The 26944-nt window shown below is 42.9% G+C and overlaps 1 protein-coding gene across 1 annotated transcript in view; it reads left to right on the forward strand.

The window, feature by feature from the left end:
* Window positions 1-18607: 18607 nt before the first annotated feature.
* The window catches only part of LOC126334968 (sialin), a 375208-nt gene continuing 366871 nt past the window's right edge, over window positions 18608-26944 (forward strand). Inside the window, exon 1 of the mRNA XM_049997753.1 lies at window positions 18608-18743. The gene's annotated coding sequence lies outside the window, so the exon portion shown is untranslated. The remainder of the gene's footprint in view (window positions 18744-26944) is intronic.

Below are 26944 nucleotides of genomic sequence, written 5' to 3' on the forward strand. Positions count from 1 at the left end.
TGTGTGTGAGAAAACTGAATATGTTGATTTCAAAGACTTCCTCCTCATGTAACCTGTATTTCAGATACCGTGTTCAATTGTTGACAAAACTGACTGTTGGTTGGCCCTGTGTTGCAGATGTGAACAGTGTCGTGAAACAGAACTTAAAACTTCATGAAATGCAAACTTTGAAATAAAGAAAATGAATCTAATTAAATGCCAAAAGAAACTGAATGTGTGCTAAGTGTAGACTATGTAACTGAAACTGAGTACTGAAGTACATTATGAACATTGCTTAGTGTGAAGTGTAATGTTTGACCGCGAATATCCATAAATAAATAAAAATTAGTGCTCTACTTAGAAGAAGTAGAAATTACCAAAACTGCTCGCTGAAAATCAAATTGTTCGTTCGCCAGCACGACACCTGACAATCCCTACTACATACTGCGTGCTCAAGAATGCAAGGTGAGATCTGCCCCGAAGTAAAAGTGACTTACCTCTTGTTCAGCATGTTGTATTTGTTTCTGTAGTACTGACGTTCTCTAAAGCAAACAGAGATCAGAAGCCAGCCGCTGTGGCGTAGCGGTTCTAGGCGCTTCAGTTTGGAACCGCGCGACCGCTACGGTCGCAGGTTCGAATCCTGCCTCGGGCATGGATGTGTGTGATGTCCTTAGGTTAGTTAGGTTTAAGTAGTTCTAAGTTCTAGGGGACTAATAACCACAGCAGTTGAGTCCCATAGTGCTCAGAGCCATTTGAACCATTTTTTTTGAAAATAAACTACTTACTGTTAATTTTTTTTTTTATTGTCAGAAGAAATCTGTGACTTCGGGTGGCGTAAGGTGCAATGCAGTTACGACAAAATATTCGAAACTTTACTTTGAATCATAGAGGTGGGTTTTACTTTAAAGAAGATCGTTCATGAGAAATCAAACTCTGATTATTGACAGAAAGACTGTGCAACATAAGAAGACTCTAACAATTGCAAAATTCTCTCATTACAAAAAAAGGACTGCAAATATTTTAACCAGCTGAGTTATTTTTTGACATAATGAAAAAGGAAGAGATCAATTTAACACTAATCATGAATGTTGCTAATTATCTGAGGGGCAAAGATTCCTTTAATTAGTAGCTCTGACAAACAAACATGTCATTCTTGTGCAAGCATTCGTTACCTTTAAAATTCCTCCAAAATCGTCTCCATCGACATAAACACATAAACGAGTTTTCATCTCCATAACAATGTATTCGAAATGGCCTGTTCCAGAATCACAAAACCAGCTCTCGTCCTCTGAAAAACACAATTGCTAGCTACAAAGCCTCAAATAAGAATGCCCCATCGCCGCATAATTGACTGACTAGCAAATCGGCTACATATAAAACTAAACACTGATCTTCTTCACTACTCATAGAGTGCGCTCATTCATTTTCGTCCCAGTACAGTAAAGGTGAATTATTGAAAATAACAGAAAATATCTGAGAACCTTACACGACTTTAAAAATGCTCCCAGGCTCGCTAACTTTTCTTTTGGGGTGATCAGATTTCTGAATGGTCCGATGCGGTCGGCTATGATTTGTTTTCCCGTGCCAGCGTCGTGAACTCAGAGTAACACTACTGCCAACGTCCTCTGTCATCTATTGGACATATATTGTCGAAAAAAGGTAAATCACCCAGAACGGAAAGACGAAAAGAAATCTCAAGTTGAGAGGGTATGTGATGTTATTTTAGTGACCACAAAATGGAGTCAAATTTATAACCAACTTGGCAGTATGAGCCCGACTCGGCTGCTCTTCTGAGGCAAGTTGGTCCACAGCTGTCGTAACTGTCCTCGATATCCCGGATACTGCCACTGGATTGGTGTTGACGTCCAAGACGGTCCCGCACAGCTATTGGAGACAAATCTGAGAATCTTGATTGCCATGGGAGCACCTCAGCATCATGCACACAGGTCGTACAGAAACGTGCCATTTGTGGACGAGCATTGTCCTGTTGAAAAATACCATCAAAATACTGTCGCACGGAAGAAAACACCTGAAGACGCAGGATGTCCGCGACTTACCGTTGTGCCATTAGTACTCCCTCTATCAGTATCAGCCCTGACCTAAAGTAACATCCAACGGCTCTCCACAAGACGATGCCAGGACGAACACCGCTGTTCCTCTCCAAAACGCTGCAAGAATGGAACCTCTTCCCAGATAGCCGTCATACTTGTCAACAATGATCATCAGGGGTGGTGCAGAACCACGATACATCGCTGGATACAAAGCGACCCCAATCGTCAACAATCCATGCTTCCCAGTCACGGCACCACTCCAAACGCAACTGTTTATAACGTGGTGTTAACGGCAGCCTACGCAATGGACGGTAACTTCTTGCTACTCTCCGACCACTGGGTGTGGAACGACACAAAATGTTGGAGAGAGCCGTTAAGTTATGTGTTCTCGGACGGCAGGCGAAGATGTGAAGAGTTTACGTTCTGCTCCGTGCACAATACGGCCATCCTCCCCCGTGGTAGTCAGACGTGGGCAACCAGAGGTTTACGACGAGCATGCATGCCGTCATGTTACCACGCAGCCTAATATCAGGCCACTGTCACATCGGAATGGCCCACAAATGTGGATATTGTACGATTCGACCAGCTGGTCAAATAGAGACCCACAATGAAGTCCCTTTCAAACTCGGTCAGATGGTGACAGTGGTTCAAATGGCTCTGAGCACTACGGGACTCATCTTCTGAGGTCATCTGTCCCCTAGAACTACTTAAACCAAACTAACCTAAGGACACCACACACATTCATGCCCGAGGCAGGATTCGAACCTGCGACCTCAGTGGTCTCGCGGTTCCAGACTGTAGCGCGTAGAACCGCACGGCCACTCCGGCCGTCTGCTGACAGTGCCATCTCACACAGGTTCACGTTATCTCCTTGAACATCACAATGATCACTCAACATCTAACGTCATTCACACCTCTTATACACGGCGAAGAAAAATTTGGGCAATCGGGCTTCGTATCGCGATTCCTCACATGCTGGCAATACATAAATGTCTCTCACAAATTTTCATTCTGCACCTATTACAGAAAGCAAACGGACGTTAATGGTTGGCAGTCTGGCAACACTGTGGTCACGGTGACTACCTCTGTCAGCAGACACAGCAGTGGTGTGCAGGTGTTGCAGTGGACAGGAAGCATACAGGAAGTCGAGGGTTCGATTCTGGGTTGAGGTTCATTTGTTTTTATTTGCTAAAAGTAGTCTGCGTGATACGTCAGACATCTCAACCGTGATACAGAGATTACAGTGGGTTTCCTACAAAACATTTACACTTACATACTAGGAACACAGAAATGGAAGTGCAATCGTTTACATTGGTCAGCTTTTAAAGAAGTCTTTTTGACGTCGTGGACGAGAATTTTTTCTCGTCACTGAATATACTAGATTCCAAACCTGTATTCTGGGTATCCTCCCCCAATGGTCCCATTGAAATTAATTGCAAAGCACGTTGCTAGCCCTGCTGGTGACGTAAGGCCCTAACGAAATGTAATGGACCTGAACGTGCCAAGGATAATAGTTGGTAGCAATCGATGTGCCCATTGAGGGAGTGCACATGCAAGAAATGTTTGGAATCCAGTAGATGCAGAGGTGAGAAACAATTCGCGTCCACGACGTGCAAAAGGTTTCTTTAAAAGCTGACGATTGTATTTTCATTTCTGTTTTCACAGTATGTAACTGCAAATGCTTTGTAGGAGACCCACTGTAATCGCTGTATAACGACTAAGACGCTAGATAACGTACCACGTGATTACTTTTAGCATATAAAAACAAATGAGCCTCAACCCAGAATCGAACCTTTGGCTTCCTGCTTGCCAACCCAAAACGCTATAGACTGCGCCAACTGCACTGCACCATTGTTAAAATCCTTACTGAGATAGTTACTCTACACGTGAGTATAGTGCTGCCAGATTGCCAATCTTTAACGTTCATTTACTACCCGAAATAAGCGCAGGACGAAATTTTATGAGAGATATTTTTCTATTGCTAGTATGTGCCTCATCGAACTGCGAAGTCCGAGTGCGCGAATTTTTCTTCTCCCTGTATAATATACCAAACCTGATACCATCACTAAATACGATCAACAGTAATGCGCTCTGCCGAGCGGTTCTAGGCGCTTCAGTCTAGAACCGTGCGACAGCTACTGTCGCAGGTTGAAAGGTGGCTACACTGAGTCACAGCGCCAGAGATTGCGCCAAAGAGCATTATTCAGCCGCCTCCACAGGCAGTTGTCGCTGAGAAGTTGGTGAGTGCAGTTGCAGTTCTGAGGTAGGCGTGATGTGTGCTTGTTGAGACGTCGATAGAGTACTAGTTGTTCTGTTGGGCAAGACACCATATGTTATTCGATTGGGGATGTTGTAATGATCAGAGTGTATGTTTTTCGTCATGTATATGAAGGTAAAGAAAATTTTTTATTTTTAATGTCCTATGTAACAATGCCTCTTGGTCACAGGTTCAGTCAACAAACCATCTGGATCGTGTTTTTGTATTAGACTGTAATTCTGGTTTCTGTATGCAACTATAGTATTTCTGGTTTTTTTAATTACTTTAGTGTAAAAGGGTGTTTAAAATATAATGTCTTATCATGGAATAACAGTGCCAGATGTGTACGTTGAATCACACTTCCACACACAGAACAGTTACATTTGTGCTTTCTTGTTTCCTAGCTTTTAAAGTTGCTGGAGACTTAATTAATTAACTGCGTTAACGGAAATTTCCTTTCATTCTCTGTTGTTATTCTCTGCAGTCAGATTGGGTACTAATACACTCCTGGAAATTGAAATAAGAACACCGTGAATTCATTGTCCCAGGAAGGGGAAACTTTATTGACACATTCCTGGGGTCAGATACATCACATGATCACACTGACAGAACCACAGGCACATAGACACAGGCAACAGAGCATGCACAATGTCGGCACTAGTACAGTGTATATCCACCTTTCGCAGCAATGCAGGCTGCTATTCTCCCATGGAGACGATCGTAGAGATGCTGGATGTAGTCCTGTGGAACGGCTTGCCATTCCATTTCCACCTGGCGCCTCAGTTGGACCAGCGTTCGTGCTGGACGTGCAGACCGCGTGAGACGGCGCTTCATCCAGTCCCAAACATGCTCAATGGGGGACAGATCCGGAGATGTTGCTGGCCAGAGAAGTTGACTTACACCTTCTAGAGCACGTTAGGTGGCACGGGATACATGCGGACGTGCATTGTCCTGTTGGAACAGCAAGTACCCTTGCCGGTCTAGGAATGATAGAACGATGGGTTCGATGACGGTTTGGATGTACCGTGCACTATTCAGTGTCCCCTCGACGATCGCCAGAGGTGTACGGCCAGTGTAGGAGATCGCTCCCCACACCATGATGCCGGGTGTTGGCCCTGTGTGCCTCGGTCGTATGCAGTCCTGATTGTGGCGCTCACCTGCACGGCGCCAAACACGCATACGACCATAATTGGCACCAAGGCAGAAGCGACTCTCATCGCTGAAGACGACACGTCTCCATTCGTCCCTCCATTCACGCCTGTTGCGACACCCCAGGAGCAACAGTGTCCCTAATTTGCTGGGAAGTGGCGGTGCGGTCCCCTACGGCACTGCGTAGGATCCTACGGTCTTGGCGTGCATCCATGCGTCGCTGCGGTCCGGTCCCAGGTCGACGGGCACGTGCACCTTCCGCCGACCATTGGCGACAACATCGATGTACTGTGGATACCTCACGCCCCACGTGTTGAGCAATTCGGCGGTACGTCCACCCGGCCTCCCGCATGCCCACTATACGCCCTCGCTCAAAGTCCGTCAACTGCACATACGGTTCACGTCCACGCTGTCGCGGCATGCTACCAGTGTTAAAGACTGCGATGGAGCTCCGTATGCCGCGGCAAACTGACACTGACGGCGGCGGTGCACAAATGCTGCGCAGCTAGCGCCATTCGACGGCCAACACCGCGGTTCCTGGTGTGTCCGCTGTGCCGTGCGTGTGATCATTGCTTGTACAGCCCTCTCGCAGTGTCCGGAGCGAGTATGGTGGGTCTGACACTCCATTTCCAGGAGTGTATTATTCAGGGCCAACCGGTTATGAGACTGTAATCGGACAAACAGCGATTAAAATTAAAATTATTAGCAATATATTTAATTAATCCCCCATGCACGTGGCGACCGCTGCTTCGGATCGTCCCTTTGAATTCCTTTGATAGTAAAAATAGTAAACAGTAGTATTGTTGTGGTAATTTGTAGTTTAGTAACTGCAGTCTATATTGCATGTGTGGATTTGGTAATGAACATTTGTAGTTATCTTGTGTTTCTTCTAATGGTATTGCTGCAGAATTTAATTTTTGATGTCTTGTATACAGGTTTGACAATTTCGTGCAATTATGAGGATTTCAATTGTTCGTTAGGCGTGTTTGTCAGGAAGCATTTCGTGTGAATGGTATTGTTGGTGATAAAGGGTTATATTGTGTGTAATTTTCGTATAGTGACGAGTTTTGAATGTTTTGTAAATGATTACGCGATCGATGAAAAAGGCAAAAATGATGGATAGTGAGAATGACGAAATTGTTAACATGGCGAACTCGCCAACACATGAGAACAGTATAATGAATAATGAAGTAGAAAACAATTTAATAAGTCGGGAAAATAGTACGGAACCAGTTCAAAATTTTTCATAATCAAAAAATTTTCAGAATACGAGATTAATGACAGAAGATTCTGGAATAGTATCGGACACAGATAGCTTTACTGCTATGACGAAGGAAGTTAGTTTTACGGGAAATGTTAGGGGCGAAAAGAATTTTGAACCAATTAATTTGGAGCAGTTGATGGGTGCTATATTAAATTTGGGATCACAGATGAGAACAATGGCAACACGGTTAGTCTCACAAATAGGATCAATTAAAACTGAGTTGGAAACAATGGAAACACTGTTAGACTCACGAATAGGGACATGTTTTAAAAACATGAAAGATGAATCAAAGAAAGAAATTAGAGAAGTACAACCGATTTTGAATGCTCACAATAATAGTTTAATTTCAATAGAAATTAGACAAAAGGAACAGGATAGAGAACAGGAAGAAAGAGATCGCGTGATAGTACAAAAATTTTCAGAGTTAAATTTACGATAAGGAAGTAATATTTGAAAGAATCAAGGTATCTGTACCAAATGAAAGAATAAATAACCTAACACAACAATGTGAACAGTTAACTACTAAATGTGTCAATACTGAAACCCGAGTGGCGACACTCACGGAAGACGTACATAAACAGAAAGAACAAATAGGTGACTTATCGGAAAGAGTTGAGGAGATGTCAGATAAATTGACAAATTTTAGTTTAAATGGTGACAGAGATTCAGATGATACAGCTCCATTGCCATTTGCAGAAACCGAAGAGCACCAGAACATAAATAAACATGTTGAAAAACAGGGAAAATTTAAGGAACGCGTTAAAAGGGAAATTGAGGCGTTACGAAAGCAAGTCAAAAAAAATAGAAAGCGAAATCGTAGGAAAATATAGCAGAAGAAATTTAGAATCACAGATAGCAGAAAATAATTTATTTCATTTACGAGAAGCAACAAGAGAGCGCCAGGCGCGCGAACTTGACAATAATCGACATTCGGCCTGGGACAGACGCGGTAGGTCTTTGTCGCCACGAGGCGAAAACTTTAAAATTTAAGATCTTTCGCAATTCTAAGAATGACATACATCCATGTTCATGGGTAGATCAATTTATGTACGCACTTCCACCAAATTGGCCACTAAGTCACAAACTGGAATTTATGTGCAGGTATTAAAGTCCTCAGGGGATTCGCTACACTAAGTGAATATGTGCCGTAGCGTGCACAGGGCCCCGAGCTGTAGCGGTGCTATTTCCGACGATATTCTTATTGCTAAACGTTCTTGGAGTGGGCATAACAAAATTTTGGATTCATTATTACGTATTTTTGCAAGAGTTGGCATTACAGTGAACTTGAAAAAATCTGAATTTGATCGTTCTCAGGTGAAATTTCTTGGTCATATTATTTCTACAGAAGGTATTCTTCCTGATCCAGAGAAATTAGACGCTATTCGTAAATATGCTGTTCCTACTACAAAACGTGATGTTCGTAGTTTCCTTGGTGTCTGTAATTTTCTTAGACGCTTTGTTAGATTGGACAATTTGGCCACACCTCGTTTGTGTGAACTATCTGGAAAGAATTCTAATTGGTGTTGGGATGAGGAAGCTCAATCAGAATTTGAACAACTTCGTGATGCTTTAGTTGCTGCTCCACTTCTTTCACATCCGGATTTATCTAAAGATTTTTGTTTGGCGACGGACTCATCATACAAAGGCCTAGGTGCACACTTATTACAAAAGATAGAAGAAAACGGCGTTATAGTACAGAAAACTATTGCATTTGGAAGTCGTGTTCTCTCTAAATCAGAAAAGAATTATTCGATTACGGAACTTGAAGCCTTAGCTGTTGTTTGGGCTTTCACAAAATTTCGCATATTTTTGTATGGCAGACACACTAAAGTTTACACCGATCATCGAGCTCTGGAATTTCTTATGTCAGCAAAATTAACACATGGAAGATTGTCACGATGGGCGCTGTATCTACAGGAATTTGATTTTAGTATTGTTTACATACAGGGTTCTTCAAATATTATTGCTGATGCTTTATCACGTGCCCCTATGGGTTTGAAACAAAGTGCTGAGGAGGACTGCAAAGAAAGCAATTATTGTTTGATGTATATTCAAGGTGTTGCGTTTGAAAATTTTATTTCGTCTTCGCTCCAGGACATCGCTAAGGAGCAAAATAAGGATCCAATCTGGAAGGACATTAAGGAGAAGTGGAGGAGAAAGGAAAGCGTAGCGATTAGACAGTATTATTTAGTTCGCAATGATATTCCTGATGAATGGGTTAATAAATTGATTTGGTATACACATTTCAGTTACGCACACTTTGGTCCCAGAAAATTGCTACTTCAGTAATATGGAAAAACGTATTCGATCTGTTCTTGTCAAATGCAAATTATGTCAAAAGGCTAAGCCGCCAACTATTTCTCACAGAACACCGTTGTTTCCTATCATTCCAGCGAAATTAAATGACATGGCTGCAGTCGATTTTTTCGGTCCAGTGGTTCGTTCTACTAATGGTTTTGCGTACATTTTGGTAGCAGTGGAATTGACAATAAAATATGTGTGTTTTACACCTTTACGCAAAGCAACAGCTCATTCAGTCTTTAATGCTTTCATCAAACATTTTCTTCAAGAAGTGGGTCATGTTGATAAGGTTATATCAGATAAAGGATCACAGTTTCGCTCCAAAATTTGGCTTCGTACTCTACGGCGTCGTAAGATTAAACCAATTTTCATTTCACTTTTTCACCCTCAATCTAACGCTTCAGAGAGATGGATGGAGGAAATCAATAAATTGTGTCGACTTTATTGTCATCAGAATCACAGAACTTGGAATCAGTATCTTCATATTTTTCAAAACATTCTGAATGAACTCCCTAATGATTCAACTTCTTTATCGCCTATATTGATATTAAAAAATTAAGCACCGACAAATCGCATTTCTGAAATCGTTCCTTTTCCGCCTTCACGGAAACTGCGGCATTCTGAAGTTGCCAACCTGGCTCTATAAAATATTGCATCTGCGGCTGCTAGAAGAGAGAAATCAGCTAAACGTTCTGGTCGCTTAAAAACCTTGTCAGTTGCTCAAAAGGTGTTAATTAAGTCTCATCGTTTGTCTCACAAAGGAAAAGGCTTGTGTCGCAATTTTTTTCTGCTTTATAACGGTCCATATAGGGTTCGCAAAATTATTCATGATAACACTGTTGAAGTAGAAACTCTTAAATCTCGGCGCTCTAAGGGAATACATCATATATCGAACGTTAAAATTTTGTGGAATGACATACTTTTGAGAAACTAACAGTTATACGTAAACACACGGAGAGTACAAGGATGCCGCGCCGTGTTCCGGTGGCGGCACATACTCAAAGCAACAGTCAAGTCTGCGAGCCGCACAAGGCAGTCGTTGACCGCAAACAATTACTTCCTACGTCACGCGTACCTACAGCTGATCGAGCGCTCAGTGCGAATGCACTGACAGCCGTATACAAATACACAATCTAATTTCTCTGATTAAATTCAGTGTAAAGCTATAGTGACTTGATGAATTATGTTATTAACGTTCAGAATTTTTCAGGATACAGTTGTATAAAATATTTAAGAACTTCAGGTAAAATCTGTGTGTGTCCGACGTTAAGAGGACTTGCTATCGAAAAAATTTCAGGAAGAATGTAATTTCGAAGAAAAAAGTAATAAACTAAAAAGGTAACTGTTAATTGAGTTTATTTTTCAGGTAACATACTTCCACTTAGGTACGTAATTGCTGCTCGCGATTACGTGATTTATACTTTGTGTTAACTGATTTTGACAATGATTGATTAGTGAACAGGGTTGTTAATTATGTATGTTATGCATCACTTGGCTGCACTGCTTTTTCACTGATGTCACATTTTTTTTATTATGTGCCTGCTGTGCTTATTTATTTAAATTATACTTGTCACCTGATTACTTGTGTTGATATGGTTATGTATGTAGGTTATACTTTGTGATTTATCTGCTTGCGCCTTCATGTTTACTTATTAAGATTACATATGAACATTTATTTGCTTATGCTGAAATGATGCTAATGACCTGTTTATTATGTAAGATATATATTTGCTGCTTTGCGTATGGATTGCATATTTACACATTTCTGTTTGTTGTCATAACTACTCTTTAATTTGGTATATAGAAATGCTGATATGCGGTGTACGAACATGGAGTTTAGGCCACACTATGGTATTAATTAGAAATTGTTCGCTTGGCAGAGCCTCGTCATAGGGATTGTGCTGCATCCACTTGTTGACGTTCTGTTCTCTACTGGTATATTTACTCGCTATTGTTTGTTTTGCTTACGCTCAGTGCTTTATATTTTAAGATAAGAAAATGAACTGCTATAATTCTACGAACGACATTGGTACAAGAAACTTCATTGAAGTCACGTGAGCTGGAGGTTTTATGGAAGCTGTATAAATTTACGCTAATAGGAAGGAAGCTAACGACATGACATACCAACACCATGTTTAAACCATTGACAGTTATTACAGTGCATTCTTCGTGAGCAATTGAAATAGCAAATGACACTTGACACAAGAAATACTCCATATGTTTGCTTCTGTTGTGCCATGATTCTTGAAGTGGTGTACACACTGTGAAATATTACGATCATTCACACTCCGTAGTCGTACTTACTTACTGAAAGTTATTCAAACTAAAGGCTGTTAGAGGTCATGTATGCATTTCTTTTATTTAATGATGGACAAGGTAACCAAAATGTATTTTATAATTCATAATGAGCAGAAGATTTGGGTCAGATGGATAACACAGAGGTTGTCTGTGGACATTATGTCTTCGGATTGTATGGGATGATGAATTGAAGTTTGCACTAGGATTTTTCTGTACTTGTTCGAGGAGACTGACTAGAGGAAAGAGCTGTGATGGAAGTGAAATGATATGGGCGATAAGGTTTATATGTGTCGACGTATTTAAGAGGTATTTTTGAGGTATTGAGATTGTGTGAAGTTGATGATTATTGGAGTTCTGGTGGAAAAGAGGTCAGGTAAATGATATTGGTGGTAAGTTTTATATGTATCGACGTATTGAAGAAGTATTATTGAAGTATTAAGATTATGTGATGTTGTTGATTATTGGAGTTTTGGTGGATAAGAGGTAAGGTAAATGATATTGGTGATAAGGTTTATATGTATCGACGTATTGAAGAGGTATTATTGAAGTATTAAGATTATGTGATGCTGATGATTATTGGAGTTTTGGTGAATAAGAGGTAAAGTAAGTGAGGAGCTTTTTTTTTGTTGGTTTATATGGAACAAGGAGGATGAAGATGGCAGTCTAGAACACTAGAAGATTGTCTACACACACACACACACACACACACACACACACACACACACACACACACACACTTTGTTAAACAATAAGCAGTATATATTTTTTTTGGAGAAAGAAAGTATTTGCATATCATGACACACTGACAGTTGTTCAGAAAAAGTTGGCTTGGCAAACATTGGTCTTGACATGATGGCTATGACGTTGACTAACTATTATTGACTGTTATTCACTGTACCACTACTACTTGATACACATATTGAGCATCAAATTTTGACAGAATTGCATTCCCACAGTTAACACCCTTCAATTACACAGTAGTACTTAAATGTGGATGAAAGATGAGTGAGTGTGCTTTGTGTATTTTCCTTTCCTAATCCCAAATAATTGGTACCGACCTATCTCCTAAATATTATTTTACTTGTTTGTTGTGGCTTGCACTGACACCCATAAATATTATAGGTTTACTGTTATTTGTTTTTTGTAATAGTTAATGACAATTATCTGATATCATTTGTGTATTTGCTATAATTTGTATGTTTAGTGTAAGAGCATTGATAATGATTTTGTAAAAGCAATTGTGTGTGCATTCAAACTGTTGTTCGTGCTTACACGTATTAACATTGGTGGGTGCCACTTGGAAATGTTTAATTTGTGCTAATGAACTCTCAGGAACTGTCTAATTAGTGATAGTGAGTATTATGGACTGTTACCTGCACTTGTTCAACATTGATGGGTGCCACTTGGAAATGTTTAATTTGTGCTAATGAACTCTGATGAACTATCTGATTAGTGATAGTGAATATTATCGACTGTTACCTGACTTTGTTCAACATTGCTGGGTGCCACTGATGAAACTGCTTCTACTGAAATGATGTCATTTATTGGTGTCTGCACCTGCTCAACATTGCTGGGTGCCACTGATGGAACTGCTTCTACTGAAATGATGTCACTTGTTGGTGTGCCGGCCGCGGTGGTCTCGCGGTTCTAGGCGCTCAGTCCGAAAGTGCGCGACCGCTACGGTGGCAGGTTCGAATCCTGCCTCGGGCATGGATGTGTGTGACGTTCTTAGGTTAGTTAGGTTTAAGTAGTTCTAAGTTCTAGGGGACTGATGACCACAGATGTTAAGTCCCATAGTGCTCAGAGCCATCTGAACCATTTTGAACTTGTTGGTGTCTGCACCTGCTCAACATTGCTGGGTGCCACTGATGGAACTGCTTCTACTGAAATGATGTCACTTGTTGGTGTCTGCACCTGTTCAACATTGCTGGGTGCCACTGATAGAACTGCTTCTACTGAGATGATGTCACTTATTGCTGTCTGCACCTGCTCGCCATTTTTGGGTGCCACTGTTGGAGCTGTTTAAATACTGCTGATGAAATGTTATGAGGCTGTTATTTGCACCTGTTGACCATTGCTGGGTGCTACTGTTGGAACTCTCAACTACTCTGAGGAGTCCTACTTGTTTATTGAACTATAGAAAGGATTTTATGTGAATATTTGATTAAACAGATTTTTTGTGTGTTTACTGTGTATGAAATGTTATGAGACTCTTACCTGCACCTATTCGTCATTGCTGACGCTATTGATTGAACTGTTTAACCACATGATACTTGTGTAAACTATTATGTATGCAAGCATTTGTATTCCTTACTGTATTTTATATATTAGGTTATTGAAGGGCCAGTGCAAAGCCAAAATTTATTTAGTTATGTGGCATTTACTTATTTAATATTAGCTTTTATTTTTGTCTGTATTTTTTTTGGACGAATTTGGTGGTATTTTCACCACCAATGGTGGCAAAAATACCATCAAATTCTAGCCCGTGGAGGAGGGGCATATGAAATGTGGCTACACTGAGTCACAGCGCCAGAGATTGCGTCAAAGAGTATTATTCAGCCGCCTCCACAGGCAGTTGACGCTGAGAAGTTGGAGAGAGTAGTAGTAGTTCTGAGGTAGGCGTGATCTGTGCTTGTTGAGACGTCGATAGAGTACTAGTTGTTCTGTTGGGCAAGACACCGTATGTTATTCGATTGGCGATGTTGTAATGATCAGAGTGTACTTTTTTCGTCAATATATATGAAGGTAAAGAAAATTTTTTATTTTTAATGTCCTATGTAACAATGCCTCTTGGTCACAGGTTCAGTCAACAAACCATCTGGATCGTGTTTTTGTATTAGACTGTAATTATGGTTTCTGTATGCAACTATAGTATTTCTGGTTTTTTTAATTACTTTAGTGTAAAAGGGTGTTTAAAATATCTTGTCTTATCATGGAAGAACCGTGCCAGATGTGTACGTTGAATCACACCTCCACACACAGAACAGTTACATTTGTGCTCTGTTGTTTCATAACTTTTATAGTTGCTGGGGACTTAATTAATTAACTGTGTTAACGGAAATTTCCTTTCAATCTTTGTTGTTATTCTCTACAGTCAGATTGCGTACTAATATTATTCAGGGCCAACCGGTTACGAGACTGCGTAATCGGACAAACACCGATTAAAATTAAAATTATTAGCATTATATTTAATTAAGCCCCCATGAAAGGTTCGAATCCTGCCCCGGGCATGGATGAGTGTGATGTCCTTAGGTTAATTAGGTTTAAGTAGTTCTAAGTTCTAGGAGACTGATGACCTCAGATATTGAGTCCCATAGTGCTCAGAGCCATTTGAACTTAAATATGTTACCTAGACACATACATTCTTGAAGTTTCATTATTCGACATTGTGTATTGGTATTGCGATTTTTTTCCATTACTGTATTAGAACAAGTTAATACATCTACACCCAGCCATCGTCGCACGCTTAAGCCGTCGGCACACGGACCGTGCTGTCGTACGTGCACGTTGAACATGCCGAGTTCAATATACTGCTGAAAGCTCAGAAACGATGCGACTTGTGCATACGGTGCGTGGGCCCCAACGTGGTGTATTCGACTACAACGCGCTCCAACGGCACATGTCGGCCATATCTTGCTCGTAAATAACATTGTTTACGAAATGAACGGGCGTAAAATTCCCATATTAGCTCTTTTCAAGTGGCTGTAAGCACTATGGATCTTAACATCTGAGGTCATCAGTCCCCTAGACTTAGAAATAGTTAAACCTAACTAACCTAAGGACATCACACACATCCTTGGCCGAAGCAAGATTTGAACCTGCGACCGTAGTGGTAGCGCGGTTCCAGACTGAAGCGCCTCGAACCGCTCGGCTACAGCGGGCGGCCATATTTAAGTGGTTAACAGGACAAGATCACTGGTTAGTGTAAGAGCGAGATATGCCATTACAAATGTGAAATGCTGATACATTTATAACAGGTGTAACCACCAGAATGTTGAACGCAAGCATGCTAACGTGCATGCATTGTGTTGTACGGGTTCCAGATGTCAGTTTGTGGGATGGAGTTCCATGCCTGTAGCACGTGGCCAGTCAATACAGGGACGGTTAATGCTGGTTATAGATGGCGCTGTAGTTGGCATCCGGTGAGGTTCCATATGTGCTCGATTGGCCATCGAGCTGGCCGAGGCGACATGTCGACAGACTGTATAGCATGTTGGATTACAACAGCGGTGTGTGGGCGAGCGTTAACCTGTTGGAAAACATCCCTCTGATGCTGTTCATGACGGAAGCACGGAAGGTCGAATCACCAGAGTGACGTACAAATTTGAAGTCGTGGTGCGTGGGATAGCCACGAGAGTGGCCCTGCTGTCATACGGTGTCGCACCCCAGACCGTAATTCCTGGTGTAGGTGAAGTGTATCTAGCACGCAGACAGGTTGGTTGCAGGCTCTCTACTGCCCTCCTAACCAAAACACGGTTATCACTGTCGACGAGATCCGCCCCGGTAGCTGGGTGGTCAGCGCGACAGAATGCCAATCCTAAGGGCCTGGGTTTGATTCCCGGCTGGGTCGGAGATTTTCTCCGCTCAGGGACTGGGTGTTCTATTGTCCTTATCATCATCATTTCATCCCCATCGACGCACAAGTCGCCGAAGTGGCGTCATATCGAAAGACTTGAACCCGGCGAACGGTCTACCAGACGGGAGGCCCTAGTCACAGACACTGTCGACGAGGCAGAACCAGCTGTCACCAAAAAACGCAACAGACCTGCACGCTACCCTTCAATGAGCTATCGTTTGACGCCACTGAAGACGGAAATGATGTCGTTTGGTGGCAGTTGAATGCACGCTGCTTGGCCGTCTGGCTCGAAGCTTTCCTTGAAGTAATAGATTTATAACAGTTCTTTGTGGCACTGTGGCGCAAACTGCTGCTCAAATTTCTGCTGCAGATGCATTACGTTGAGCCAGAGCCATACCCCCAACACGACGGTCTTCTCTATGCACTGCCACGTGGCCGTTCGGAGGCTGGTCTTCTTGCGATCGTATTTTCTCGTGACCACTGCCGCTAGCAATCATGTACAGTGGCTACATTCCGTCAGGCCTTTCTGCAACATCGCAAAAGGAACATCCGGCTTCTTGTAGCCTTACTACACGACCTCGTTCAAACTCAATGAAATGTTGATAGTGGCAACTTTTTCGCCTTGAAGGCATCTGGACTAACATCTACTCACCACGTCCGATTTCCAAGATAGTGCTCACGCCTGTTACAGCATGTAGTTAAAGCAAACGTGATTTGTTACCTCATAGTGGCGCTACTAGCCTCACTCTAATGCGATTGGCGCGAAATTTGGAAAGACATTAGCTTTCACATGTAGAAACAACACTGCCAACTTTCGTTTATGTCCCACAACTCCTTCTTGGTGTATCCTGGACGACATCATCCAAGTGTCCGGACCGTTCGCCGGATAGCTACGTTATATAAAGAAACAGGAAATGTTCAGCCACATGTGAAACGTCAACCACGACCTGCAACAAATGATAATGCCCAAGTAGGTGTTTTAGCTGCTGTAGCGGCTAAACCGCACATCAGTAACAGACAAATTGCGCGAGAATCTGGAATCTCAAAAACGTCGGTGTTCGGTGTTAAGAATGCTACATCAACATCGATTGCACCGGTACGATATTTCTATGCACCAGTAGTTGCAAGGCGACGACTTTGAACGTCGTGTACAGTTCTGCCACTGGGCACAAGAGAAATTACGGGACGATGACAGATTTTTTTGCACGCATTCTGTTTAGCGACGAAACGTCATTCATCAACAGTGGCAACGTAAACCGGCATCATATGCGCTATTGGGCGACGGAAAATCCACGATGGCTGCGACATGTGGAACATCAGCGACCTTGACGAGTTAATGTATGGTGCGGAATTATGGGAGGAAGGATAATTGGCCCCCATTTTATCGCTGGCAATCTAAATGGTGCAATGTGTGTTGATTTCCTACGTAATGTTCTACCGATGTTACTACAAGATGTTTCACTGCACGACAGAGTGGCGATGTACTTCCAACATGGTGGATGTCCGGCACATAGCTCGCGTGCGGTTGAAGCGGTACTGAATAGCATATTTCATGACTGGTGGATTGGTCGTCGAAGCACCATACCATGGTCCGCACGTTCACCGGATCTGACGTCCCCAGATTTCTTTCTGTGGGGAAAGTTGAAGGACATTTGCTATCGTGATCCACCGACAACACCTGACAACATGCGTCAGCGCATTGTCAATGCATGTGCGAACATTACGGAAGGCGAACTACTCGCTGTTGAAAGGAATGTCGTTACATGTATTGCCAAATGCATTGAGGTTGTCGGACATAATTTTGAGCATTTATTGCATTAATGTGATATTTACATGGTAATCACAATGATAAGTACACAAAGGTACATGTATCACACTGGAACAATCGAAATAAAATGTTCAAGCGTACCTACGTTCTGTATTTTAATTTAAAAAACCTGCATGTTACCAACTGTTCGTCTAAAATTGTGAGCCATATGTTTGTGACTATTACACCGTCATCTATCACAAAGCGAAAAAAGTGCAACTAAAACATTCATATTTCTTTATGTAATACACGAATATGTAATAAAACGGGGGTTTCTGTTTTTACATTCTTTGTAGTTTTTTCGTGTGACGCTTATTTCGTGAGATACTTGACCCGGTCACGATCAATGGACCACCCTGTATATGCCGGTTCAAACTCGGAATCCAAGAGAAGGATGGAATTAGTACTTTCTGTAGTTGCCTCTTGTTGTGGGTCAAGCTTCCGTTGGCTGGCACATTATTTTCGCGCATAACGCAACTCACTCACGCTGATGATTCCGTATCACGTGAGGCCAAAGCGTGCGGCTATCGCTGCGTTTAAATGGGTTAACTTGTTCTAATATATCACTGTTGACGTAGATTTCCTGTCAGAGACTTTTCCTCGGACTGCCATGTCCTTAGAAACAAACAGCTTTCTGCACGTCAAATCTTTTGACAGCGAGTGGCGGTGAAAGTAACCGTGCAGTACTGACCTGTGAAGTGCCTGCCAGTGAGGCAGACCTTTTAAAACTCGTCGTCACAGATAAAATGCCGCCCCGGCAGGACTTGTGCAATGCTGTGAAAGTTCAGGGCTGGGCAGCCCGCGCCCTAAATTAAGACCCGGGTCTACGGCCATTAATCCGCCACGCGTGTTTGTTTTGGGCGCGGACGCCCGAGTTGCGTGCTCCGGCCGCGTCGCGGCGCCACCGGCGTGGCGGGAGGGGTAGACGCGGCGTGTTTGCCGCGACCAGCTGGCACGCCGCACAGTACACTATAGCAGCGCGCCGCGACCGGAACAGCTGCCGAGCGCGCCACAGCTCCGGACACACAGCGACGCCAGCCCGCCCCCACAGCCCACCACAGGTAAGCACACGAGAGTCGCCAGCAGCACCCGCGGATGCCACAGCTTTGTCCTGTCTCGGTTAGTGAACGACGAAAATTTCTTCATTACTGAAAAGCGAATGTATAGCGGCTGTCCGCCTGTTTCGGAGGACCACGTGTGGAGTCTTCTGACGCTGCAGTTCTCGTTTCAGACATGACGCGGCTGCAGGCTGAGAAACCTCTGAGCTCAATGGAATCATTTATACGGCTTTACGACGGTACAACAGTTTCTTCGGAGTATACGTTTTGGTCATTGTATGGCACGAGTTGAAATTATGTGTCAGACCGACGCGCGGACGTCTCTACACGGCTACACCACCGCGCGCCACGGACCAATTGGAAGCTGCAATCTGTTCTCCATTCAGTTGTTTCCTCAGTAATATCTACACCTGTATACAAACTCCGCAAGCCACATGTTCCACTCGCAAATAGAGCGAGGGGAAAACGACTGTCTAAAAGGCTCCGTACGAGCTCTCTCGCATCTTATCTTCATGGTCCTTACACGAAAAGTACGTTGGCGGCAGTAAAATAGTTCTACAGTCGGCCTCATTTCCGGTTCTCTAAATTCGCGCAATAGTGCCTTGCGGAAAGAGCGTCGTCTTCCATCCAAGGATTCACATTTAAGTTGACGCATCTCCGTAATACTTGCGTGCTGATTGAACCTATCGATAACAGATCTAGCAGTGCGCGCTTCTCAGTTGCTCAGACGTCTCTCTTCAGTCCGACCTGATGAGTATCCCAAACAATCGAACAGTACTCAACAATGGGTCGCACAGGCCTTCTATACGCCCTCTCCTTTATGGATGGGATACATTTCCCCACAATTCTCGCAATGAAACGGAGTGTTCACCTTCCTTTCTACCAACCTGACATGCTCATTCCATTCCTTATCGCTTCGAAACAGTATTTAATGACTATGTCAAGCTGCACCCTACTAATGTTGTATTCGAACGTTACAGGACTTTTACTCCTACTCATCTGCTTTACGTTACATTTTTGTACATTTAGAGCAATTTAGAAATTTTGTTTAAGTCATCTTGTACATTCTAAACATGCTCTTCGGGCAGTTGTTAACAGCGGGAATACAATTTTGTGTTATGAATTTTGTGAAACTTTTATATTTCTCCAGTCGTTCGACGACACCTTCCCATACACCACAGCGTTTTGCCTGCAGAGAAGACAAAATTTTCCGCAATATCCATTCTCCCAGAGGTACTACTGTCCCTCCATCGCGGGACAACCACGAACAAGCGTGGAAGGAAGGTTAGGGTTTAACGTCCCATCAACGACAAAGTGATTAGAAATGGAGCACAAGATCGAATTGGAAATGGGCGTAGAACAAAATGGTATATTATATTTTTGAAAGAAGCATATGCCTCGAGCGATATTGGTCAACCACAGAAAGCCAGACGGTGATTTCAAGCTCGTTTCTCTTGAATGTGAGCCCAAAGTCTTGGTCACTGCGGCACACCGCGCGATGTGATTGGCCAAAGGCGTGTGGCCAACTGAAGGAATGTGTGCGAGTAGCAGTATCTTTGTATCTGCCCTTCAGGCAGGTAACGATAGTGTACGAGGTAGCGCACTGTCCGCAAAAGGGATGCGTCTGAGTTTGACTCTCGGGCCGACATATTATTTTAAATATACGCCGCAGTGATCTACGCAGCTTATACGGACGCGCACATCACATTCAGCAGTCGTGAGCATGTGTAACAATATTAATAATGATCATGTGTAATTCAGTTCGCAGGCTTCCACGAACACTCATTTTTAATATCATTATTTCGGGTGTTAGGCCGCGTCATTGTAAAAAACTAAACCAAGTAAATTGCCAACGTTTCGACCGACTTGCTGCCCTCCTCTTCTGGCCCTGGTCAGCAAGCCTTAGTCTTTTACAATGACGCGGCGTAACACTCAAAATAATTTTATTCAATGTGTATAGTTCTTTTATGACTATGAATTGCTTCACTTGCTTGTAGGTATTGAGTCAAAAGTTCACCTACATGTGAGAACCTTCCGCCATTTTCTGCTGACCATGTGGTGTAAATATTTAAAAACCACTAAAAAAATCACATATGACGTGACAGTCACATAATGATGAAACCGAAGTCGCTCTTTCATACAAGAAAGCTGTGTTTTTGCAATGGAGACCTTAGGGCAATCGCTGTGAACATGAAAAAAGTATGATAATTTATTCAGTGTAAAATAAAATTACTTATATTTTATTAAACTAGGGTGTTTAACTGCTGCTCTATCTGCATTATTCAGAATATTGTAGATTAATATAAATTAAATATTTTAGTTTCTGCTTGTAGATTGATTGTATGTTTAGCCAAAAGAGCATAAAGTTGTATTGCGGAAATAAGCCATAGATAAAACGACTCGGAATTTAGTTTGGAAGCGTTTCCATTACAGATTTTTTTTCTCAGAATCTGAAGTAAATTTTACATTCTGCATAACGTAGATCTGAGCATAGAGGTGTCTACATTAGAAAATCATTCATGAATGTAAAGCTCGCTGCAGAAAGTGGTCGATGATCTGCCACAAAAGCAGCTATATTATAATCCGCATAAATAAACTAAAGTACCGTATATTTGGCAACAGCATCGGCGTTCGCAAACCTGAATCAGTCACAACCATTAATTATGTAGATTCTAGGAGTATTGGGGAGGACGACGGTTGAGATCCGCGTCCGACCATCATCGCTTAGGTTTCTCGCGATTTCCCTAAGCGCTCCACGAAAATGCCGCGATGGTTCCTTTCAAAGGGCACCGCATATATCTCTCCCCATCCTGGAAACAATCCGAGCTTGTGCTCCGTCTCCAGTGACCTCGTCGTCGACGGGATTTTGAAACTTAATCTTCTCTCTTCCTTCTTCCTAGGAGTATTTAGGGTTGTCCAGGCTCTTTTTATGGACACATGATAACACCCCTGTAAACTCCCTGCACCCTGAGAGTCTTCGTCCACTGTGAACGCTCCCTCACCCGCACAGAAATGGTGCTGTGCCTCCCTATCCGAGCAGCCTCGGCGCCTCCAAGCAACTGACCAACAGCATGAATATCCTGCTGCCGGTAGAGGAGCTCCACCAATGGTCGGCGTTTCTACGACACACCTTCTTACACACGCATAATCCATTAATTTTAGTTGCTTAACATTTAAATCCTGTTTTTGCTAGTTCTATAATGCTCTGTCCTAACATGAGAATTCAAGTTATCCAGAGCGACATTTTTGTTTTTCTTATTATCACATATGTTGTTTAATGATTCATACTCTGTCCTTTTGAAATATAAGTTACTTAACATACAACATCATAATATGTAGTGCTATAAGTTGTTGTTTAATGTGGTTACCAAAAATCTCGGAAAGTGCTTGACCGACTTGTTTCAAGTTTTCACTCGATATTCTGATATACACTCGCGACCCGCCAGGTTAGCCGAGAACGCTAATGCTCTGCTTGCTGGACGCGGGTAGGCGCACCAGCCCCGGATCGAATCCGCCCGGCGGATTGCCAACGTCGGTCGGTTTGCTGGACAGCCTGGATGTGGTTTTTAGGCGGTTTTCCACATCCCGCTAGGTGAATACCGGGCTGGTCCCCACGTTCCGGCTCAGTTACACGACTCGCAGACATCTGAACACGTTCGCACTATTCCATGAATTACATTGGAAACAGACAGCAGGGCTACACTAATTCCATCCTGGGGGCTATGGGGTGGCGGCAGGAAGGGCATCTGGTCACACTTTAACACTAACCTTGCCACATCCGTTCCTAACAATGCCGACCTGCGTGGGACGTGGCACCAGTGAAAGAAAAGAAAAAGAACTCTAATATACACTCGTATGGGCATAAGCTATACATGTTTTAAAGAACAATCTACAGGTTTGCTCTTGAAACCCACTTCGAGAAAGAAAATTCTGCACTGTGCTCTGCTGTGAATATGTGCGGTTTTGGTTTGTTTCTTGCAGACAGTTTTAACTACGATAGTAGCGCATTTAAACCATTAGAGAAATTGTTACTTCCATACATATTTTTCTCATATGTGCAGTGTGACTGAAAAGTCCATTAACATTTTAAAACAGACTAACTTATAGAATAATGTAAGTAGAGACGTAAAAATTGACACACATGCCTGAAATGACGTGGGGTGTTATTGAAACCGAAAACGAGCGACAATGGCGTCGGACAGCTGCACACCGGTGACGCTGCATGGAAATCTTGACGGGAACAAGGTACGCCGACATGTTACAGAATGGCGTCATCCCTAGCCTGCTGGGAGGTACGACTTTTATCCAGGATGGCTCTCTACCCCTCACTGGTGCACGTGTGGAAGCTCTCTTGCGCCCATCGTTTGGGGAGGATCGCGTACTGGGCCGCCAATTCTGTTACGTTTGGCCTTCCAGGTCCCCAGACATCAAACCGTGTACTTATTGATTGTAGGGTTATCTGAAATTGCAAGTCTGCTGCGATCATCCGACCTCATTAGAGATGCTGAAAGACATTAGCTGACTGCAATTTCTCACCATATCTACTGATATACTGTACAGTGCTGTTCGCACATTGTCCCCCAGCTAGAGGCACTGTTGATTGATGGCGGCCGATATGTTGAACATATTCTTTTCTAAAAGTCAGTTGTTAAGCTAATTATTGCTTTTGTACCATAGCACCAATTGTTGGTCATTAATGCACTTTTCTTTGGTTCCAGCAAAGCCACATATCATATCAAATACGTCAGCTTTTACCTCTCTACCTATTCCATGAAGTATTGAATTTTCAGATGTTAACGGACTTTGGGGTCAGCCCGTATGCTGTTGTGTTTTCTTCCTTGCAGTCGGTTTTAATATGAAACAGTTGTATTTATGGCTTATCGGCTTATGATTAGAATACTGCAACAGAATCTGAATAGTCCGAAACTATGTAAACCTGTCAATTCACATAGCCAAATTGTGCTGAACACTAGTTAAAGCTGCTGTTCTCACAGATCCAGCAGTAGAAGAGGTGTCTCTGATGCCCCCGTATACCATTGATACCAAACGACTTACCCATTCGTTTTAACGATTTCATTTCCCAATCAAGACTTCGTTTGCAACAACAATAAACAAGGTTCGAGGTCAGAGAGAGCGGTAAGACGGTAGTGAATAGTGAGACGGGGGGAGGGGCATAGGACACAGGGTGCAGGTGAAAGGGGGTGGGTATATGGATGTAGGGAGGAGACAGAAGGGGGAAGGGGAGGGGATGAGGGGATGAACAAAGAGAGAATGGAGGAGAAGATGGCAGAGTGAAAGAGGGGGGGGGGAATTTAGTATGTATATCCAATTCACATACATATTTAGCAACTGGAAGCATCGCCGGGTTCGCTATTGTTCATATATCTTCCACTTGGCAGTAACAACAGTAATATGCAAAATTATAATTATAGTGAAAAGTTGTTGTCATACTTTGAAGTCATAAATGGAGGATGTGTGCATGTAACGCTAAGAGTGGGAAGAAAAGCTACGTACCGCATATATCACTTATATATGTGCCTATTCCTGACGTTTTTGTTGTAGCAACGAATATTATATACATTATATGTATCACATGCTGTACCACTGGGATAGGACCGTATTTTATTCCATATTTATTGCGAAGTATACTTTGAAAGTGAAGGAGAAACTAGGTTTAAATTCCGGGCTTGTAGATACGTTTATATGCTGTGGTTTCAGAAGATCTGCTGACGTAAAAATTTTGTGACTGCGTCCGACAGAAAACTTCCGATTGTAAAATTTTGGCATTGTAGTTTTTGTTCGAGCTTCTCTGGTCATCTTCATCGGCTGAGACACCTCGCCCTCTCCTGGCCGCAGTTTTCACTGGTATCATTTCACAGGACACCACAGCGTAATCATTATAAATTCCCTAAGTAACATAACTCTCCAATGAACAACATCACTAAAAATATGCAAATGTCGCAGTGTCACATGATCTAGCTTAATGAGACACTGCAGAGAGGTTTGGGATTTAAACCAGGACACTGACTCAAAAACTGTGATCATTACACTACGTCACCACCTCTCCTACACTTGCCAGCCAAATACTGGCGATTAAAATTTCAGTCCCATCATGATTCGAACCGGCTTACCTCGCCACTGTAGAGGTACGGATTAGCGTCGTCGGCTGCGGAGGTGGGTAAAAAGATTGCTGATGAAATCCTCGTTCGTGCGACCAGTCTCTAAGTGTTGTTCACTAGAGTGGAATCTTTATCACGTGTGATTCATGAAAGGTATGTAGTAATTCAGAGAACTGCGTGGTTCGCTGGTGACTTCTTTAGCCACCACTCAGAGCATCTCGGTAGTTCTTAAAAAGCTCAGCGGGAGATGCTAAAGGGAAGACGTGCCTCACAGAAGGACTTACCCTTGAAATTCAGAGGGTTCATTCGAAGACGAGCAAGGAAAAACGTTACTCCCTGTAAAAAACATTTCGCATACTTAGCGTGAAATTAAAGTTTATCTGAAGGTTTGCAAGCTGCAGTTGTTTCCGCTAGCCGTCTGCAATGGAACAGGAAAGTGATAATCACGCCACTCCCGCCGACAATCGCGACGCACGGCAGTGAACGGGGAGCAGATGTTTTCCTACCGCGAAGTGATGACCAAATCAGAGAGACGGAAGAAGTAGCTGCAATGAAGCGCCGCCAAGCGCGCTTGGTTGCTGCACGCGAGCCACTGGCGCCAGTATAGGTGTGGTGCCACTGGACCGCTGGAGGCTGCCGTGGCCAGCAGCCAGTAGGGAGTGGCTGGCCCTCCGTCTGCGTGAGGGGAATCTGGAACGTGGGGCGCCACCTGTGACGTCTGGCCTCGCAGCCGGATGCGCTGGTGCAGACACTCTAAACGAGGCAATTCTGCAGTTTTAGACCTTCGCAACATCTATTACCGCCTCTCTTATTTCGCCCTCTCTCTGTCCATCTCTTCACCTCCCCTCTGGTGCCGCTTCAACAGGTTAAGGACTGGACATGGTTGTTGTAATTACTTCGGGTACAAATGGGGCTGGATCAGTACACCAATGTGTGAATGTAATCAAGAAGAGCAGACAATTGAACATCTAGTCCAACGCTGTCCACTTCATTCATACCCTGCAACTCCCGACGACTCGTTCACTCCCGCGCCCAGCTTAATTAATTGGTTGAAAAACACGGATTTTAAGGTTTAATCTTGTTTTATATCATATGTATATTGTATAAAATCACTTGTCTTATATCAATTGTATATTGTATAAAATCACCATACGATTGAATAAAAAACGTCACCCTCCCACCTCCCCCTCTTTTTCCATATTCTCTTTCGCCCTTTCTCTGTCCACCTGTTCTGTCCTCCATTCTCTGTCTTCTCCTGCCCCTCGCTCTGTGCATCTACACCTCTCCCTCTGCCCATTTCTTCCTCTTCCCTTTCTCTCCTCTTCTCCACGTTACCACCCCAAAGTATTTCTTTGTAGACAGTAAGTAACATGTGTACCAAGTTTGGTTGAAATCAATCCAGTGGCTTAGGAGAAGATGTTGAACATAAATACATACATACATACACACACACATATTCGCACATAGATACACTAATAACTCACTTATATTCCATGAGATTTCAGTATTGCAGCAGGAAACGTCGACATTTTGCTCACGAATATTCAACCATCTTCTAGTGAACTGAAGATGGCCGGGTGGTTGTTAGCCAAAATATCGTGGCAAGACGTCGACATTATTCGACACTATACGGCTGAAAGACCGAAGCTTCATGGAATACTAATTACGCAGGGTAAAATAAAAAAATCGCGACAGACTTTTATCTTTGTTTGTATTGTAATAATTGTAATAAGCGATGTGTACGTTCCCTTCCTAGCACGTAGAGAAGTAGGCAAAATGGAAAAAAAATCCCTAATACGTCAAATATACCATACTTGCTTTAAAGAATCGGTCTCCCGAGTAGAGAACGCGTCACACAGTATTACAATTTTGCAGGTATTTTCAGTGGCGTATGTGGATACTGTCTTCAAAATGTATTGCGAATACCATTGGTACTAAAGAAGTGATACATTAAAACCTTGCAGCCGTGGTCTGGGGTAGCGTCTTTGATTCGTAATCAAAACGTCTTCGGTCCCGGGTTCGAATCTCAGCATTGGCGGCCGAAGACGTCGGCATAAGAAGTCACCCTCATTCTGCCAACGGCCA

The sequence above is a fragment of the Schistocerca gregaria genome, chromosome 2, assembly GCF_023897955.1.
Source record: "Schistocerca gregaria isolate iqSchGreg1 chromosome 2, iqSchGreg1.2, whole genome shotgun sequence".
Lineage (NCBI taxonomy): Eukaryota > Metazoa > Arthropoda > Insecta > Orthoptera > Acrididae > Schistocerca > Schistocerca gregaria.